The sequence below is a fragment of the Sesamum indicum genome, linkage group LG3 (assembly GCF_000512975.1).
Source record: "Sesamum indicum cultivar Zhongzhi No. 13 linkage group LG3, S_indicum_v1.0, whole genome shotgun sequence".
NCBI lineage: Eukaryota > Viridiplantae > Streptophyta > Magnoliopsida > Lamiales > Pedaliaceae > Sesamum > Sesamum indicum.
The window spans coordinates 14,749,246-14,749,473 of NC_026147.1; positions in this window are offsets into that span (position 1 = coordinate 14,749,246).

The window sequence follows — 228 nt, forward strand, 5'->3', positions numbered from 1 at the left end:
TCAATGAGCTTCAAGGAACTCGTTTGCTAGATTTGTCTGCAGCAAGAAATGAGTGTTTGGCTGATGTTGAAGAGAAGTTAATGGTGAATGAATTAGGAAATGGTGATAACATGAGTCCGGTCGATGAAACTCAGCCTCCCGGTCAAGAAATTGACCAGCCCTTGAGTTGCAGCAGTGCACAACCAGGGATGATCCAATCTGATATCAAGAAAAACAGAGATGAAAATT